This window comes from Cannabis sativa, chromosome 8, assembly GCF_029168945.1.
Source record: "Cannabis sativa cultivar Pink pepper isolate KNU-18-1 chromosome 8, ASM2916894v1, whole genome shotgun sequence".
NCBI classification, from domain to species: Eukaryota; Viridiplantae; Streptophyta; class Magnoliopsida; order Rosales; family Cannabaceae; genus Cannabis; species Cannabis sativa.
In genome coordinates, this window is record NC_083608.1 from 25,609,148 (window position 1) to 25,629,883 (window position 20,736).

The 20,736-nt window shown below is 36.6% G+C and overlaps 2 non-coding genes across 2 annotated transcripts; both read right to left on the bottom strand.

The window, feature by feature from the left end:
* Positions 1-11,067: 11,067 nt before the first annotated feature.
* LOC115701630 (small nucleolar RNA R71) lies at positions 11,068-11,174 on the bottom strand. The gene has a single exon (XR_004008623.2). It is a non-coding gene; the product is annotated as a small nucleolar RNA R71 (small nucleolar RNA).
* Positions 11,175-13,386: 2,212 nt separating this feature from the next.
* LOC115711872 (small nucleolar RNA R71) lies at positions 13,387-13,493 on the bottom strand. Its single transcript, XR_004010739.2, has one exon. It is a non-coding gene; the product is annotated as a small nucleolar RNA R71 (small nucleolar RNA).
* Positions 13,494-20,736: the final 7,243 nt, after the last annotated feature.

The following is a 20,736-nucleotide window of genomic DNA, read 5'->3' on the forward strand; positions in this document are numbered from 1 at the left end:
GAAATTTGTTGTTTTGAAATCTATTATACCAATGGAATAAGTTTTGAAACTCTAAATCATTTTAAATTTTATGAAAGTTGGCGATGACCTAAACACCTATTGTATACTTTTATATATATAAAGATTAATTTGAATTTTTCTCCTGAATTTTGACAAGTACCAAATTATGTTCTCTGAATTTCTCAGGTGATTAAAAATTCTCCTCAAACAATTGAGATTGTTGGATTTAATAACTTTTATCAAATTTTACTAAAGAAAGTCTAACGTGGATGAAAATTTAGAAGACACAATTCGGTACATGTTAAAGTTCAGAGGACATGATTTTGTAAATATCAACATTCTAGGAGAATGGTAATTTGGTGCATGGATAATCGACATATTAGCAAAATTGAATGACATTAGATAAAAATCCTTAAATCTAAGGGAAATTTTTAACGATTTGAAAAGTTCAGGGAGCACGATTTAATACATGTCAAAGTTCAGGGTGTAAAAATCTAAATTACTCTAAAAAAGTTATATGTATTGTAATTTTTTAGAGAGCATTGGGTACCAATGGTACCCAACACATTTTATGGATGACACTTCACAATTAGCGATATTTTTTAAAAGTTATTTTCTCAAGAAGTTATGTGATACTTGATATTTAATTATACTAATTATAGTATATACAAGTTATAGCAATTCCTTTTTTTAAAGTATCAAAACAAAGACGCTCTTAGACCTGATTGGAGCATACGATACGCCCTTACTATAGAATTACCCAATAAACTCAATAATATATTATGTTTGTTTTTAGTTTTAAATTATGTGATCAGTATAATAATATAGATACTTTAGATCGATCGAAATTAAAGGGCACCTACATCTAGACGACTTTTTACTTCATCATATTGCTGATATTATTATTATACAAAAGTACATATATATACATATTTAATTTATTATAAGTTTCAAGGGTGTGTACATATGTGTTTGTATAAATTTAAACAAAATAATGCATGTGTTTTATTAAATAATTATATATAATACTTTGTTGTCTCAGTGTCTCATCTATGGACAAAACAAAGTTCAACCTTCCTAGGTGAGATCTTACTTAAATAGTATATAGAAACTTCCCTTGGAATGAGTTTGTGTCAACTATACTGAACCCCATCTATTAGAAAAATAAATACTGTAATATTAGTTCAAAAAAAGAAGTTGTCTTATTTCTTCTAAAGTAAGTTTTTGAGTACTTCAAAAGATTCCATCGAATTAAATAATTACGAAGATGTATCATATTTGTGTTCAAATTAAGAATTATATATTTATAAAAAAGGATTATAATTAAAAGCCATTTCCATTGGTAAAGTTTCCCTATGAAATGAATGTTTTTTTTTTTTGCTTTCGAATTTTTAAATTTTTGGCTAGAAACCCATGAAATGAATGTTTGGCTTTTGGAGGTGAACAATTAATGTTTAGATGAGTTAAAGAGAGGATTGATGAGAGTGCAACTACCCCATCTTTCCATTTGTCAATTCCCATAAAGCTTTTGTTTATTGCTTCCACCTACCCCCACAAGTCCCTGTTCTCCTCAATCTACCTATACCTATATAGCTGCCATTGTTTCCCTTTTTCTTCTATCCCTTTTGCACTTTTAATCTCCCCTTTACACTAGATATTATTATATATAGGTTCCATTAATTAATTGAAAAAATAAATTAGAAAAAGTTGTTACACTACACTAAACGTATAATGTGATCACATATGAATTTTGAGCTTAAAATTAAGTACGGAAAGTCTAGGGAAGAGAAGCAAGAACACGTACGCATATATATACTTAATTTACAGGCATGAATATTAATATAATGTTACATATAGAAAATGAAATTACGAATAATGTTAATGCTATAATTGTCAACAACCTCAAACACGTTGTATTAATTAATTCAAATTCATAAAACACATGAACTGGATGATAATGGCTTCATTTAAGTTAAAGCTGGGATGGTCTCTCATTGTGCACCTATTTGATTTTGAGATAAATAAATAAATACTGGCCAAGACCAAGAGAGTTTAGAGAAGAGAGACATGATGATCTGTAGTACGTCTCTGGACCCTTCTCCTAGATCAGTAAAAATCTATAAGAATGAATCTTAATTGCTACATGCTATAATAAGGGTCTGATCATTTTGAAAAAGTTTTAACTGATGAAGCTAGATTTTAGATTAAAAAAAAAACCCTGATAAACCTAAATTTCAATACCTAGGAAATTAATTATTAAGATTAATTATTTCTTAATAATATCTAGTATTTAGTTAATTAACACACACGCAAAAAAGGTTTTTCTTCGCTTTTCTATATATGTTAATTAACTACATACCTACCTTATTGGGTAGTGTGAAAAGGGTATAGGGTTTAATTAATGCTTATATATTATATGTTGATCATTATTAATTTATTATATGTTTTGATTTTCAGAACCCTTTATTGTTAAATATGAAGAAATAATATTAGTTATATATGGGAGATGAGACTACCAAACAAATACAAGGGGAAAAGGAATTGAACATCAGGTATTGGGAACCATTATTTGAGAGAAATGATTTTCATTGGTTGACCAAATTAACAGTGGCAGACTTTTGACTTGGTTTTGCCGTTCAAATATGTGAGTGTTAACCCTATTGCATTAATTATCGAACAAAAATCTTACGTCCTGTCTTAATTATTCATCAATTATATCTCTGCTTGCTTTTTCTTGGGAAAAACGTATAATACCCCTTCTCTCACACAAAAAATTTTAGTGGTATAAAATACATCTTTTGTATTGATTTGTATTAATATATTTTAGATTAAAATATAGTATATACTTTGTGTACAATGATATTGTATTGTATTGATTTTAAGAAAATTAAAAAAAATATAATATATATTTTTATTTATATCATATGTCATACTAAATCCAATCACACCCCTCCACCCCACTCCAACCTCGACTTCCCTGACCCGGCCAAGATTTGGAGCCCAAACCTAGCTACCTTGACCGCGACCAGAACTGATCACAACACAAGCTACTAATAAGAACATAGACTACTCGAACTTGTACCTAGACCTATGATCTAAACTCAAAATTGGATCCTGACCTACTCGACCTCAGACCTAATCTTGAGAGTCAGACCCCAACCTTGACCAGAACTCTAACACCTGAATTTGGACCCGGGATCCTGGCCATTACACAAAACTGACTCCTAGCTCGATCTCGACCCAACCTAGGATCCAAATCGTACTAGACCTAGATTCGACCTTGGAACCTGAGTATAACCTTAACCCCAATCCCAACCTCGAGCCTAGACCAGGGATGAAGACCCCAACCTTAAACCCTGGCCTCAATAAAGATTATTAGCCTAGAGTTAGACCTTAACCCTGACCTCGACCCCGACCCCAACCTTAATCTTAACTCAAACACCGACCTTGACTTTAGGTCCTACCACAATATATAATACAATCTAAGTTCAGAAATACTACAAATATAATATATTAATATATACTATTTCTCATATATTGAATAATATGATTTGTATAGTATTAAATTTGTGATTGTATTAATTTTTTTTCTCAAATATATGTATCGCTCAACAAACTTACATCTTGTAAGGACTTACAAACGAAGCTTGAATAAATTCTAACATTACAAGCTTTCAAACTATATAAAATCATCTTTACTACATCTCTTAAGAAAACATTAACTTATTATAATTCTATACTTTATCACAACTTTAAAACTTTGTACGATAACAATCTTTGTAGCTACATTATGATTCCACAAAGCCTCATTCCTAGCACTCCATAATTCGTAGACGAGGCATGTTGTAACTATAGGAAAAACTTATTTCCTTAGCTTGTCAATCTGGGCTCGATCAATCCTATGAAGCAGTGTGAATAATTGAGTAGTTTTTACCCGCCAGCCCAGCTAGTTCTTAACTTCAATAAGGCAACTTTTACTTAGATGACAATCAAAAAGTAAATGCTCAATTATTTATATAGAGCACCCACAAATAAAACAATCACTATTTGACTAATGTTAAACATGTGCAGTCTATATTTGGCAAGTAATCTGTTTCGAACCACAAGCCACACAATAATATTGTGCTTGGGTATGTTCAAACGACTTCAAATCACATCATGTGTAATTATCTCAATTAGTCATTACGTTCAAGTAAGGTTGTATAACTCTTAGGTATTGTATATGTACCTGTCATTAGAGTGTGGAAATGAGCATTGGTTCTCAATTTGTTTTTCACAACCACCACTTTATGCCAATATCAACTACTACTGGTGGGAGCTTCATAATCCTACTAGTTTTTATCCCTAAGGTACATACTATGTTATGTGTCTATTTGACCTACAAATTGTCTTACTTAGTTGTTATTGCCCAAACATATTTCCTATTGCAACATTATTCCATTGGACAGTTCTCCTAAAGTCCAAACCTCCTTCACTATTAGGCTTACAAAACTCCTCCTAAAAAATATATCCAGGACCATTAAACATGGAATCTCCATTCCATAAAAAATCCTAGAAAATAACATTAATTTTGTGAAGTATTATCTTAGACAAAATCATAATTTACACCAATAAGCATGAATGAATAGTGATGAGTACCGAGTTGGTTGATGCAACACACTAGGGCTGTTCATTAAGTATTCGATCCGATTCAATTCGCACGATCCAATCCAATCGAATCCAATCTGTAAAATACGGATATCCCACTTGTGCGGATTAGATTAAATTGAAAAATTTAAAATCTGCACTTGTGTGGATTGGATGTTGTTTGACCTCAAAAAGTAACCGATCCAATACAATTCACACTTAATTATATATTTTTAAAAAATATAATATATATATAATATTATATTAATTTCTAGTAATAATATATAATATAATCAGATTCAAACCTTTTATAAAAAAAAAATCTAAACCTAATAACGTTTCACTTTCTTCTGTTTCTCCTACAGCCGCGCTCTTTCTTCTCCTACCACCAGTCCTGATCTTCAGGCCTTGCCGACTAGTCTAGATCTTCAATTGGTGGTCTACTTTACTGGCCTCAACAATCAATGGTCGTCTCTTCAGTCGCCTGAAAAATTGACACCATCTCTTCACTCGACCATCTCTTTAAGGATATTTCTTCTCTCTTTCTCTCTCTCTCTCTTGAATATTTTAGTCAGTGTTCATTATTGCTCTGCATTATTTCTATTTATGAAATTGAAATCTTGTTGTTGATGTTATTATCATTATTTTTGTGATCTGTTATTAGTTTTTCAGTCTCACTTTTTTTGATATGTTAGTTTTTTATTCTCAAAATCTCACATTGTTCTAATGTTATAAGCCAACTGTTATCCCATTCTGGGCTAAGCTAAAATCTGTTCTCACATTAAACCCTTCAGTTTGTGAATCAGATCCGATAATGGCTAGAGAGAGAGAAAGAGAGAGTTTGGAGAGGAACGAAGCCCTATGCTGCTGGTGGTGTTATTCGGGGGGAAGTTTTGGGTTGGAGTTTGTTTGAGCGATGTTGTTGTGTGGAGGAGAGAGACTTTTTTATGCTTCTACCCCATTGTTGAATTTGAACCGATTCCTTCTTTTGAGTAAGAAAACAAAACTAAAAAAAGGCTACCTTTAATCTTAGAGGACATGGTGAAAACACATCAAAAAATAAAGGATAAATACTCAAATAAAATGTTTATGAGCCACTCAATATAAACACAGCCTCTTTTAAAATAATAATAATAAATATTAATTATTAATAATATTAATTCAATTTTTAGGACTCGTCCATGTTTTTTGCTCATGTTTCCAATATGTCATTTTTTATCTCATCAGAACACAGAGAACATATTTTAATGATCATGTTTCTTGTTGTTGTCAGAAATCTATATTTTACTTATACATCTATAAAATTTTTTATGAAACCTTATATGTTTGATTCGTAATAACAGTATTAAGATACAACTTTCACTGTCTATTTTCTAACTTTTTTGGTGTTTATGTTATTTTAGAGTTTAAGTTTTGTGTTCTTCATAATTACATTTTATTGTTTTGGTCCTATATTCAAAGTTAGTATTCTAAACAAATATTGACATATATGTATATTGATTTGTTATGTATGTAAATGGAGATAGAGAAAGATGATTGTGTAAAAGTATCAAAACAAATTGGAATTACATCTTCAATTGAGTCCAGCAATGAAAGTCAACCTCTAGTTCTCAAATTAACTAAACTGGAGCTGCAAACAATTGGAATTCCTTACTATATGTGTTTACCTTTTATGTTTGTATTGTGGGTTATTTGATTTAGATTTTAGAATATGGAACCTTTTTTTTTTTCATAATTGTTATGATTTATTTTATGGAAGTGTAAGGTGTTGTTGAAAAAGAAACAACAATTTTTTTTTTTAGTGTTTGTTAAACTTAGATTTTGGACCTGGTTGTGCTACCTACTGTTGTGTGTAGGTTTTTTTTCATTTAAATTTTTAATGAAATATTAAATAATTTTTTAACATTAAAAAAAAGTAACCGATCTAATTCGTACTATTGCGGATTGGATTTAAACTGTTATGTAGATTGGCTTGGATTTAATCTTAGGATCCTCACTTAGTGCAGATTGTATGTTGTTTGACCAAAAAAGAGCGGATTGGATCGGATGAGCAACCCTATAACACGCCCTGCAAAAGAGAGATTTTGAGAACTCAAAATCCTAATTCTCTAAGTCATCTTCTCAACTAAAATCTCACTCTCAGTTGCCAAGAGTATCTTGGAACATATTGGTATACCTAATTATTTTAAAGGTAAATTGCTCCTCATAAAGCAAGATGAGTCCACCAACCATTGAACATCCTCTTCTTGCATATCATAACAATAGATGGAAAAATTATCTTCACTTGGAAAAAGGCAAGAAGTCTAAGAGAAAAGCTTGAGCCCTTGAAACAAAAGATACACTGATCTGTAATCACCATGACTAAAGAGCAGTACATCGTCTACAAATTACATGTGATTTAATTGTAGTTTTTCACACTGTTTATGAAACTTAATGTCACTTTTTTGCCCAACATTTTTCATTATCCTTGACAAATACTAGCCAAGAATAAAAAAAAGTGGGGATATGGGATGGGATCTCTTGTCGAAGACCTCTCTTTACTTTAAAATATCCATGCATTGTGCCATTTAAGTCGAGGAGTAGTGATACACACCATAACTAGTCGAATGAACTCTTGAGGAAAAGCCAAAGCTTCTAACATTTATTCAATAAAACCACATTCTATTGTGTCATACACCTTCCACAAATCTAGCTTAATCATACAATTTGCTATCGCATTTTTCATGCCCTAGTGCCTAACTAGACCTTGACACATCATGATTTTAAATGTAATAAATCTTCCTTGGACAAACCCACTTTTGATTTTGAGCTACTAACATAGGCGAAACTTTTCTCATCCCAAAATAGGTTGACTTTGTTGCTACTTTATAAAGAACATTCCAACAAGAAATCGAGACAAAAATAACTTACTATATATGGACACTTACTCTTAGGGATAACAACTAGTGTTGTGGAGTTAAGCTCTTTCAATAATTTCTCCAAATGCATAAATAACAATGCCGCTTCAGTTATCTCATTGCCAATAATGTCCCAATTATCGTTGTAAAAATAGCTGCTAAACCAATCTAGGCTAGAAGCTTTATGACCAGGCATGTTAAATAGAGTTTCTTTAACCTCCTTCCTAGTGTAGCTCTGCACCAATCGTCTCTCCTATTGAAAACTCAAAACTTCTCCTTGAATTACTAGCCTTTTTATCACAGCCTTTTGAAATGACAATCTAGAACCAAGCTTATCTATATGATAACTCAAGAAGGCTTAACCTACTCTGATTCATCAACCCACTACCAGACATATTTTTTATTGAAAAAATACAATTCTTGGCTATCCAAGCACAATTACTCGCAGGAATAAATTGCATGTTTGAATCGCCATCTTCAACCCAATTAGCTTTTTCCTTTTGATGCAAAAAGGATAAATAAGCTTTGTGTATCTCATTATGATGATGTCTGGCATCTTTTTCTTCCTAAATGAACTTTTCTTACATCGGGTTATACTAAATTTTCTCTTGGATATTTTTCAATTGCTGTTGAGCTTTCAAATCTTTGGCTTAAACATCGCCCACCACATGCTTATTAAAATCTCTTAACAACAACTTTAGTCTCTTGAGTTTGCTTACAACCTTAAACATAGGAGTGATCCTATAACGTTCCTACTTCAAGCCTCCATTGGGTCCTTACACCCACGGAACAAATGGCTCTTATACACGACTACACCACTCTGGCTTCTTCCTGGATTGATGACTGACCCTACAGACCCACACGAGTGTTTCCAGCATGCTTTGTCCTCACTCGCACGCTTCCTGGGAAAACTTTCCAGGAGGTCACCCATCCTGAAATTGCTCCAGGCCAAGCACGCTTAACTGTGGAGTTCTTTCGTGATGGGCTACTAAAAAACAAGATGCACCTTGTTGATATACGTAGTACCAATCAATCCATTTAAGCCCTCTTCAACTGTGTAGTCCCATACCTACACAGTCTCAGAATCATCCCACATGACCTTCCATAGGCAGAGTGGGATTTCCCAACTTACCTGGCATTTCCCCTTACGGATCACAGGACTACTAACTTTCCCAATCACCCCCCCTTACGGGGTCCAACGTCCTGGTCAACCACACTTCCAGCTAGGTCAAGGCTTTGATACTATTTGTAACGTCCCCGCTTTAAGCCTCCATTGGGTCCTTACACCCACAGAATGATGGCTCTTATACACGAGTACATCACTCTAGCTGCTTTGTGGACTGATGACTGACCCTACTAACCAACACGAGTGTTTCCAGCGTGCTTTGTCCTCACTCACACGCTTTATAGGAAAACTTCCCAGGAGGTCACCCATCCTAAAATTGCCTCAAGTCAAGCACGCTTAACTGTGGAGTTCTTTCATGATGGGCTACCGAAAAACAAGATGCGCCTTGTTGATATAGGTAGTACCAATCAATCTATTTAAGCCCTCTTCAACTGTGTAGTCCTATACCTACACAGTGTCAGAATCATCCCACTTGACCTTCCTCGGGCAGTGTGGGATTGCACAGCTTACCCGGTATTTCCCCTTACGGATCACGGGACTACTCCTGTCACAGTATTTTAGATGGTAATTTAAATTTAAATGGTTATTTTGTACTAGTTTTTTTATGTAAAAAGAGAATCCAAGTGATACATGGGAAGGTTGAAGAAGGAAATTTAAAAGTTCAAATTGAAAGCAAAAGCTGAAATAATTCCCAAATTACCAAAGAACAGAGTGTTGTAGCATCCTAAGAATTATTTGTTGACATGGCAAGTAAAAGAAAGTTGGGGTTTCTCATTTAATTAGTGCCTAAGTGGCATGGGACTTTAAGTGATACCAGCTGGATGTTTTGGGCAGAAAGGTGGTCCATTTTAGTGGGCCAAAGTGGAGAAAAATAGATGTGGACTTTCTAACTTTGGAAAGAACCCTTTTCCTATACCCTAGTTCTCATTCCTTTCTTTCTTCTCTATTTTGTATTTTCTTATTTTGCATGGCTATTCTAGTACTCATTGATATTTTTTCTCTATTTTGGATACTTGTTATTAAGCTAGTTATAAGCTAATCTCTTTGAGACTTGAATGACTAATAACCCTATGTTTTGGTATGTTAACTTTGATTGCATCATTTTAGTGAAAATTACCATTGTTCTTTCAAGTGAGTTTTATGATTAATAATTGTTATTGTTTGGCCAGCAATGATAATTATTTGAGTCAAATCTGATTTTGGAAGGATTAGATCTAGTAGTTTGTACTTGAATGATGGAAGAGAATACCCATTTCTAAGTTGTTCTTAGTGAGTAGAATATGAATATTTACTACCTTGTATAACTTGGGAATTTATGCTTGGATTGTGTTCTTAGACTTATTTTAACATAGGAATATGTTAAATTAGATGATAGAACTTATTTCATGAGCTTTGGAAAAATCTCATGAGCTTGTAAGTAATTCTTGTTAACTCTGTGTATTTTGCTGAATTGTGAATGTTACAACATCCTGGGCAGTTTTAGACGTAGGAGAATTTAGCTATCCAAGTTTGTTTTTCCATTGATAATTTTTCTTGTGATTAATTTTCCAGTGTTTGTGCAATATTTTAGTCCTACTTCCATTTCTATCATTTTATTTTAGTTTCATTATTCAATCAAATTACTTTTCTTTAAACTTCAAGTTGTTAAATAGTTGGTTTTACAATAAATTTTACTTGCAATCCTTGTGGAGACGATCTTACTTATCATTATATTACTTGTGTGATTGTGTATACTTGAGTATATCAATTTTCACTATAAGTTTTTACTACCGTTGCCAAGGGTTGAGATAAAAATTGTTTATTATCAACTATTTCATAATTTTTTCTATTTTGAGATTCTAAACTTGTTTGTTTGGGTTGTGTTTTTTTAGGATTACTCTGCATGAACGAGAAAGAAGACCTTGAACTTGCTCATATTGATCCCAAAATTGTGCATATTCTTAGACAAAGGAGAAAGAAAGAAAGGGCTAAAAAACATTGTAATATAGTCGATGAGCTTGGATAGGTTGGGGGTGCCCATAATATTGCTAATCCCATTACTTTGGGACATGATAGAACAAGAGCAATATGTGAGTATGTTGCCCCTATGTTCAACGGGCTCAATCAAGGTACTATTAGACTCAAAATTCCAGCACCTAAATTTGAGCTTAAGCCCGTCATATTCCAAATGCTCCAAGCCGTTGGTTAATTTAGTGCCAACAGAAGATTCTCATCTCCATATTTGCTCATTTTTAGAGGTGATTGACTCTTTCAAGCTGAAAGGAATGAGTGAAGAGGCTCTAAGGCTGAAGTTATTCCCATTCTCTTTAAAGGATCGAGCTAGAGCTTGGCTCAATACCCTTCTTCCCGACTTGGTGACAACTTGGAATGACTTGACTGAAAAATTTATGAGAAAGTATTCCCCCAATTAGAAATACAAGATTTTGTAGTGAGATCATGTCCTTTCAACAGTTGGAAGATGAATCTACTTGTGAAGCTTGGGAACGATTCAAGGAACTATTGAGAAAGTGTCCACATCACGGTATTCCACATTGAATAGAAATAGAGACATTCTATAATGGGCTCAATTCTACTACTCGTATGGTGCTGGACACTTCAGCTAATGGGGCCATTCTTTCTAAGTCCTTCAATGAAGCCTTTGAGATTTTTGAGAGGATTGCTAGTAATAACTACCAATGTCCACTACTAAAGCCCCTACAAGTAAAAAGGTACTTGGTGTTAGGCTATTTTTAGCCTAAGTTCTAGGTCTCATTAATAAGCATTTTCTCAAATATTGTCGCCTTTTGGACCAGTTTTACGCTTGATTTTCCCTGTTTCAGGTTCTCAGTGCATTGGAGTTCAAATTCAGTCAACTGACGAAAAGACGGGACAAGCTGGTGAAAAATTGGCTGAAGCTGCCAAAACTGGATCAGTAGTCGCGACCAGCATAAGGCCTAGTCGCGACCCTTTTCTCTGGTCGCGACTATGGTCACGACTTGGGGATTTCAGCGGAAACCCTATTTTTTGAGATTTGCCTGTGGTCGCGACCAGCCTTTAAGTGGGTCGCGACCGGGCACGAAAAATTGGATTTTTTTGACCTAATTCTGATATTTTTCCAATTGGAGGCACAACCTTAATTCCTATATAAGGGACTCGACTCAAATGGCCAAAGGAATCAAAAGTAGGCCCTAAAAGTGAATGAAGGAGGAGAGGAAGCGATCTTGAAGACCCGGAGCAAAATCACCATCTAGTTTCTTTCTTTCACTCTCTATTTTTCTTTTATATCTATTTTTGTTTCAGATTTAATCATGGATGTTTATGTTACTTTTATGAATTAAATTCCCATTAGGGAGGATGATGAATACTGCTTAAAGTTTTGCCTAGTTAATGTTAATTGTCATTCCTCCAATCTTGATTTGTGAAATTATCTATATTTGTGTTTAATTCCATGTGTAAGCTTGATCACATTCTACATGTTCTATGATCTCAATTCAAAATTTGAAAAGTGAAAATTGAGAATGCTAAAATTGGATAATCGAGGTTCTATGTGAAACGAGAGTATTTGCATAAGCTATGTGACACTTAGATTATTGCTTAATGCTGATTACATGTGATTTTAACTAAGAGATTAATTAGAAAACATGTGGTTTAGAACCTAAAAGTCTGAAAAGAGTTAGGTTGAATTGTATAATCTGTCATTCACATCAAGAAAAGGATAGCAATTGGGCATTAACAATTGGGTAAACAAAACAACATGATTCTCTTCCCTATCTTCTCATCTTGATTAATCTTTACTTGTTTCTTTAAGTTTCTTGAATTTTTATTCAGTTTAAAGTCTTGCAAATTATTGGTTTACCAAATAGAATCATAAGTCTAGTCTAGTGGTATTCATTCCAATTCCCTGTGGTTCGACCTCACTTGTGTGAGTTTACTACTTGATTACGTGCACTTGCGTATTGTTTATAATTTTCTTAACAAGTTTTTGGCGCCGTTGCCGGGGAGTTGTTTAAAGATTGATATTACATAAGATTATATTAAATTCCCTGTGGTTCGACCTCACCTGTGTGAGTTTACTACTTGATTACATGCACTTGCGTATTGTTTATAATTTTTGTAACAAATTTTTGGCGCCGTTATTAGGGATCGAAGCCGGGTCACCCGCGTGACAGGCGGGAATACTTAAGGTGTATGCGCTGTCAAGGACAAGGAGTCATATTTCCAGTAGATCCTAAAGCTGAGAAAACTTGTAGGAGAAACAGAAGGAGCAAGAGGCAAGAAAGAGTTTCAACAACTGCTGAAACACAAGAAATCATGGCTGAGAATGCTAACGCTGCTAATAATGGAGGCAACAACGATAATAATGGAGGTGCCGTTGAAGATCAAGCAAATGGCCGCAGTGTGAGAGATTACATTCTTCCAACTCTTATGGGGGTTCAGTCTTGCATCATGCCGCCTGCCGTAGATGCCAACAACTTCGAAATTAAGCCTGCAATACTCCAAATGGTGCAGTCTTCAGTCCAGTTTGGTGGACTCCCCTCTGAAGACCCCAATCTGCACTTGTCAAACTTCATGAAGCTATGCCTGACTTTCAAAGTCAATGGGGTTAGTGATGATGCCTTTCGTTTGAGACTTTTTCGATTCTCGCTGAGAGAGCGAGCCAAGAGTTGGTTGATCTCCTTGCCACCGAATTCTATAGCAACATGGACTGATTTGGCAACGAAGTTTCTATCTAAGTTCTTTCCTCCAACAAAGTTTGCTAAGCTACGAGAAGAGATTAATAATTTCTATCAACAGGATAGTGAATCTCTCCATGAGGCTTGGGAGAGGTTCAAGGATCTCATCAGGAAGTGTCCTCATCATGGTATTGAGAAGTGGATGCTGGTTCACAATTTTTACAATGGGCTGGTTGGTAACACTAGAACACTTATAGAGGCTGCAGCTGGTGGTGCATTTATGAGGAAAAGTGCAAACGAGGCCTATGATTTGCTAGAGGAGATGGCCTTAAATAATCAGCAGTGGCCAACTGAGAGAAGTCAGACAAAGAAGGTGGTTGGTATGCAAGAGGTAGATGCCATTACTAAATTAACAACCCAGGTAGAGGCCCTAACAAAACTGATAGCTGTGCAAGCAAAATAAGCTCAGGTTGTCTGTGAGCTATGTGGAGGCCCTCATCCCTATGCGGAATGCCCGGTAGATATGAATAGTTTGCCATGAAGCTAAAGCCATTGGGAATTACTCTCAAAACAACAACTTTGGGTTTAATCAAGGAGGGAATCGAAGGAATAGTGGGTTTTATCAACAAAGAAATTAGAACCAGACGCAGAACCAACAACAATCACAGCAACAAGGCTCTAGTGGGAGTTCTAGTCTTCAGACAGACTTATTGTTACAATTTATGACGGAGACTAGATCATCCATTAAGGACCTACAGACTCATATGGGGCAATTGGCAACTCAGATAGCAACCCGTCCTCAGGGAAACTTGCCTAGTACAACCGAGGTTAATCCAAAAGAAAACTGCAAAGCAATTACCCTAAGAAGTGGGAAGAAGTATGAAGGGCCTGATGGGGGACAACCAATGGAAGAAGAAATTAAGGATCAACCGGCACCAAAATCAACAGAAAAGAATAATACGGAAAGTCTTGCACCAAAACAAGAGTCTCCACCAATCAGTATCGATCATCATGTCAAGATACCGTACTCGCAGAGACTCCGAAAGACCAATCTAGACAAGCAGTTCTCAAAATTTCTAGAGGTCTTTAAGAGGTTGCACAACAACATCCCTTTTGCTAAAGCTTTGGAACAAATGCCCAGTTATGTGAAGTTCATGAAGGAGATCTTGTCAAAGAAGAGAAAAATGGAAGACTATGAAGCAGTGGCATTGACCGAGGGTTGTAGCCCCATTTTGCAGAAGAAATTCCCTCCCAAACTCAGAGATTCAGGGAGCTTGACCATTCATTGAACCATTGGGAGAATAGAAGGGATAAATGCATTGTGTGACTTGGGAGCCAACATTAATTTGATGCCTCTGTTAGTTTTCAGAAGATTGCAGTTGGGTGAGGCAAAGCCAACTACAATAACCTTGCGATTGGCTGATCGGTCACTAGCTCATCCAAGGGGAGTCATTGAGGATGTGTTAGTAAAAATTGATAAGTTCATCTTTCTAGCTGATTTTATTGTTCTGGACATGGAAGATTTCAGCAATGTTCCAATTATTCTTGGGAGGCCATTCTTGGCAACTGGCCAAGCTTTGATTGATGTTCAGAAGGGTGAATTAAAGCTGCGAGTGCAAGGGGAAGAAGTGGTCTTCAATGTGTTAAAGGCGATGACTTTCCCAAAGGCAAGTGATAACTGTTTGTTTGTTGATCTGATTGATACTATTGTGGAAAAGAAAAAGTTGATAGAAGATCCTTTAGAACTAAGCTTAGTTGAAGATGACTTAACGGAGCAAGAAGGTATGGAGGCAATAAAGTATGCCAAGTGGCTTGATTCTTATGGGCCATTAAATAGGAAGTATTATGAAGAGTTGGGGGTTGTGCCAAAGGAGCTGGTGCCATCTACTGAAAGCAAGCAGAAAAGTTATGCTGATCCGAAGCGCAGAGATGTTACATTTCAGGCAGGGGAACATGTTTTCCTGCGGGTCTCATCAATGAAGGGTATTAGAGACTTCGGGAAGAAGGGTAAGTTAAGCCCTAGGTTCATTGGGCCATTTCAGATACTCGAGAAGGTCGGGCAGGTAGCGTATCGGCTAGCCTTACCGCCAGCATTATCAGCTGTTCATGACGTATTTCACATTTCTATGTTAAGGAAATACGTGTCAGACCCAACTCATGTCTTGAGTTATGAAGCCCTTGAACTACAACCAGACTTATCCTATGAAGAGTAACCTGTTCAGATTTTGGATAGAAAGGAAAAAAGTTTTTCGGAACAAGATTATTACACTGGTTAAGGTACTCTGGAGGAAAAGTAAGGTGGAAGAAGCCACCTGGGAATTTGAGTCAGATATGAAGACTCAGCACCCAGAGCTGTTCAGGTTAGATTTCGGGGACGAAATCCTATTAACGGGGGGATAATTGTAATGACCGCTCTAGTAATGTGGATTAGTAAAGACAATTAGCACTAATTTATATTATTTTATTATTATTTATGAATTTATTTAATTGTGGACCCCAATATTTAGAAATAAATATTAGAGTTATAATTTCTCAATTCCGGAGATTTTATTAAACTCTAGGGGTATTATTTAGCTTATATGTGAAATATGTTAATTTTGTAATTTTTGCTCGGCGACAACGGCAAATGCGATGGATGGCTAGATTGATCACATGGGTAAGTTTAGAACCTTATTTCATAGTGGGAAATATTTTAGAGAAAATATTTTATCGGGATTGAGCGGGGTTATGGAATTGACCATTTTACCCCTAGCTTTAGAATTAACCAAGTTTTAACCTTAAGGGCCTTTTAGTCATTTTTATTGGGTGAGGGGTAGGTGGCTGCCCTTAGTAAGTGACACCTTGCAAGGTGGTTTTCAGGAAAGGATTAATTAAAAATCCTTTTGTCTCATTTGAAGAAAAATCAAGAAATTAGAAAAAATACCAAAAAAATCAAGAAAGCTCTCTTTCCTTCATCTCTCTCTCTTCGAACCAGCTAGGAACCAAGGGATTACTTGCTGAATTTGTGATTTCTACCAAGATTTCAAGGAGAATCAAACTAAGGTAAACCCTAGAATCCTTGTGTATGTGAATTTTCAAGTTTATGATAGTTTGAATTAATGAAATTGTGATATAGTGGCTGTTAGGTTTAGGTTTGCTTAGGAGTTGAATTCTAAATTTATTTTGAGTTGATTTTAAGCCCTGGATATCAATTTTGAGCTATGGTATGGGAATTAAGCAAACTTGAGTTTAGAAACTCAAGTTTAGGTCTTTAATGGCATAATTTGATTTAGTGGTTTTTTCTGGGAATTGTTGGTTGGAAAATGTTGTATATGCATTGTACAGGTATACTGGAAAGTTTGGTGAAGTTTGGGATTGAATTGAATCAAGGGGGATGAATTTTTGGTTCCCAGCAGTAGAACCGGAATTCCGGTTCTGGGTGGTCTGTACCAACCGGTCGACCGGTTGGTGACCCAGAACCGGGATGCCGGTTGGGAACCGGTCTGCCTGTTGGGGGATTTTCCAGAACCCTAGTTTTGGCCAATTTTGGGGTATTTAGGGTATTGTCATGAGGTTTATCGATAGGAAAACTTTTAGTTTCAAGTTTAAAGTCCCGAAAAGTGATTTAGCGAGTCACTCATCTGAATTACCATCATTGTGATTAGGGCATCCATCTAGCACGTGAATTCCGTTCAGGTCGGCCAGCACACTTGAATTTGGAAAACAGGTAAGAACTGTGTATAATGTGTGATATGAATATTCGAATGTATGTATGTGTTAATATATATACATGCTTATTTGTTGTGATTCATACACTACCAACACTTGTACGGTTGCGGTACAGAGTGCATTGGTAAGGTGTATGATGTTTGGAAGTACATCATGGTGTTACCAGCACTTGTACGGAAAGGTACGAGGTGTCTGTGGTACAACACTTAACGGTACTCAAGGTGCGGTCCATACCCTACCTACACTAGTACGATGGTATACTGAGTGCATGTGGTACATGGTACATGGTCGTATCCTAGTTAGAACGTTCATACTCACCTGTTAAGCTCTGTAACTAGGTGTATGGGCGCCTATTTACAGGTCGGAAATTATATGATGTGTTATATGCATTTCTTACTGAGTCTGTTGACTCACAGTTTATACTTTCATGTGTAGGTAAAGGAAAGGCTATGACTGAACAGGAGTGAACCCGAGCTCAGATGTGATTGTACATGTCAAGCAGCGCGACCTGGAGTGTTCGGTCTCGGGACATCTGGGAGTTATATTTTGAAAGTCGCTGTGCGACCTGGAGGTTATGTATTTTGAAATGTATAGTTTGAAAAGTAAATTTTGCAAATTTTTTTTTTTAAAAAAAAGGATCCCGGAATCTGTAAATATTATATTATATTACAAAGTTTAATGTTTAAAGCAAAAGTTTTAATTTGACACGTTTTTTGAGAAATTTCTTTGATTAGCAAAGATTGCACAATAATTGAAAAAGCACTGTAGCGTGCCTTAGCATTAGGGCGTTACAATTTTGGTATCAGAGCCGCCAGGTTTTTCTACCGAAGGTTGCTATGACATGTACAATCTTCATCAGAGAAAGCTCGGTTCACGGTTCAGTAAGCCCGTACTTGTTTAGTATTTTAAATAAATATGAATGTGAGAGTATGTTAGGAAGCATATTAGATTTTAATTAATTATTTTAAAGTGCGTTGCCTTAGAATCCATAAGTGTGGTAGAAAGTTTGTAATGGGGTCGTTGCCTAACCAGACTGACTTACTAATTGGCAAGTTTGTCCTATAGTATGGACACCTGGTGCAATTTGGGGAGTCTGGATAGTGTGGTCAGGGCTAGTAACGGTTGGAGAGAATGGAGTTTGAGTTCTCCCCGCAACCAAGGTGAAAGCCTTTGGATGGCTTCTGATGGGAGTGATGGTCGTTCGTCACAGGCTCCGTGGGAGTTGGAGCAAAGATTCGCAAAAATGGAAGCTATGATTCAACGACATGATGAGGAGATTAAGAGGTTGAAACAACAAAGGTTTCCTGTACTACCTTTACCTCGTATGCCAGGCATTCTCAATTCGGTATTACCAGCAGAGCATAGTATGGCTGATAACCAAGTGGGATCATTGCATGAGAAAATTTGGTTAAATGAACCTACAGTCCCTCAGGGAGATTCAGATATGAAGAATGCTCTCTGGACTGGGAGCCCTAAAGAATGTATTTTAGGACCTCAAGAGATTATGCCACGAAATCGGGATACCGCTTGCCATATTTCTAGTTATGGCAGAGGTGGTAGGGGCTCCATGGTTGAGCAGAAGAGTAAACCTACGTCGTCAGTGGTGGGTTTAAAACGGAACAAGTGGTTCTGAGGAAATCAAGGCAAGGGTGTACGCAAGGATTATTCTTACCCTGAGTGCCCGCGATGAAAGAAACATCATCCCGGAGAGTGCAACCGAAAAGCATGCTTCCTGTGTGGCATGGTTGGGCACTTTAAGAGAGATTTCCCCCAGGCAAAGAAAGAGGAGCCGAAAGCTGAGGTGAAACCGGTTCCTGCTCGGGTGTTTGCCATTACCCAAGCTGATGCTGCAGCCAGTCCTTCTGTTGTGACAGGTCAGCTTCCCGTCAACAACTTGTTATTTACAGTATTATTTGACTCGGGAGCTACACGTTCATATGTGGCTACAAGAGTGATTGATCTTTTGGGTAGGCCTTATGATATTTTAGAAAGAGGGTTTGGAACCCTAATGCCTAGCGGGGAATTGGTTATCTCTAATAGGCGCATTAGGTCTATGCCGATTAGGATCGAAGATAGGGAATTGAGTACTGACCTTATAGAATTGAAATTAACTGAGTTTGATATTATACTGGGAATGGATTTTCTATCCAAGTATTCGGCCAGTATAGATTGTAGGCGTAAAATGGTGACTTTTCAGCCAGAAGGTGAAGATCCATTTGTTTATGTTGGATTAGTTCAGGGGTCTCGGATCCCGGTTATTTCTGTGCTGAGGGCTAGGGATTTACTATGCAATGAATGTGTAGGATTTCTAGCGGTAGTATTTGACTCCAGCAGACCTGAAACATTTGGGCCTGAGGTAGTCCGGGTGGTGAAAGATTTTCTTGATGTGTTTCCCGAGGAGTTGCCGGGATTGCCGCCACAACGAGAGATTGACTTTGTAATTGATTTGGCACCTGGAGTCGAACCTGTTTCTAAAGCTCCATATAGGATGGCTCCATGAGAACTCAAGGAGCTTAAGTTACAACTACAGGGGATGCTTGATATGGGGTTTATTCGACCCAGTGTATCGCCCTGGGGAGCTCCGGTTCTCTTTGTGAAAAAGAAAGATAGTTCCCTCAGAATGTGTATTGATTACCGGGAACTAAACAAGTTGACGATTAAGAACAAGTACCCGTTGACCAGGATCGATGATCTGTTCGATCAGCTTTAGAAAAAGACAGTGTTTTCGAAGATTGATTTACGGTCAGGTTATCATCAACTCAGAATTCGGGAGGAGGACATACCGAAGACTGCTTTTAGAACCAGATATGGGCACTATGAGTTTTTGGTAATGTCATTCGGATTGACCGATGCTCCTGCGGCCTTTATGGATCTTATGAATAGGGTGTTCAAGGATTTCCTCGATAACTGCGTTATAGTGTTTATCGATGATATTCTTGTATACTCTCAGTCAGAAGAGGAGCACGAGCATCATCTTCGAATGGTGTTACAGCGACTTAGGGATCACAAGCTGTATGCCAAGTTCAAAAAGCTCGAATTCTGGTTGTCCGAGGTGTCCTTTCTGGGTCATATTGTTGGGAAAAATGGAATTATGGTCGATCCAAACAAGATAGAATCAGTGAAGAATTGGCCGAGGCCCAAGTCTGTGACAGAAGTTCGAAGTTTTCTCGGGTTAGCAGGGTATTATCGACGTTTCGTCGAAGGATTTTCTAAACTTTCTATGCCCCTAACCGAATTGACCAAGAATAATCAAAGATTTGTGTGGTCAAATAAGTGTGAATCAAGCTTTCAGAAATTGAAGCAGCGTTTGATAACAGCTCCGGTGTTAGCTTTGCCATCAGATTAAGAGAAATTTGTTGTGTATTGTGATGCATCCAGACAAGGTCTGGGATGTGTTCTGAGGCAAGCTGACAGAGTCATAGCTTATGCTTCTCGTCAACTGAAGGATTATGAGCAGCGTTACCCAACTCATGATTTGGAACTCGCTGCTGTGGTTTTTGCTTTAAAGATTTGGCGACATTATCTTTACGGTGAAAAGTGTGAGATCTATACTGATCATAAAAGTCTTAAATACTTTTTCACCCAAAAAGATTTGAATATGAGGCAGAGAAGGTGGTTGGAGTTAGTTAAAGACTATGATTGTGAAATACTGTATCACCCCGGGAAAGCCAATGTTGTGGCCGATGCTCTAAGCAGAAAAGGTCCCGGTCAAGTGTGTACTACAATT